Raw genomic sequence first — 569 nt, forward strand, 5'->3', positions numbered from 1 at the left:
AAGGGTCACTTTTGGATGGTATCCATCTTTGAAACCAAGGCAACAACAGACCGGGAATATCGAGGACCTCTCACATACAACGGAGTTTTACGACATTCTGTGAACCAGTTGTCACAAGATGTGCAGCCCCAAAAGATTTCTCCAGATTTTAAGGCCCTGGGAAACACACAGGTACATACAGCAGTTATTATGTTTCAAATTATATTTACAATGTCTGTACATTCTTGGAGTCTTAAAATATAAACTACATGTACAATATTTTTATTACGCAAATGTCAATAAGATGGTAGTTAACACATGAGCATGATTGAACTATCAATATCTTAAGTGGAAAATACATACTTGTGTTATTTCAGGTGAGCTCATTGACTTGGAGTATTTATATTCCCAGTCAACAGGTGCCACCATTAAATACAAGGAACCAGCCTTGTCTATTGAAGAGGACACGCAGCAAGAAGAGGATACCATCGAGGAGGAGGATGAAGGGTTTGAGGAGGCTGGGCATTTTGAGGACCCCACTGTCACAGCATTGCAGACGGCAATTCCTAAACCGATGACACCTAGCAAAC

The sequence above is a fragment of the Mizuhopecten yessoensis genome, unplaced genomic scaffold (genome assembly GCF_002113885.1).
Source record: "Mizuhopecten yessoensis strain PY_sf001 unplaced genomic scaffold, ASM211388v2 scaffold8123, whole genome shotgun sequence".
Lineage (NCBI taxonomy): Eukaryota > Metazoa > Mollusca > Bivalvia > Pectinida > Pectinidae > Mizuhopecten > Mizuhopecten yessoensis.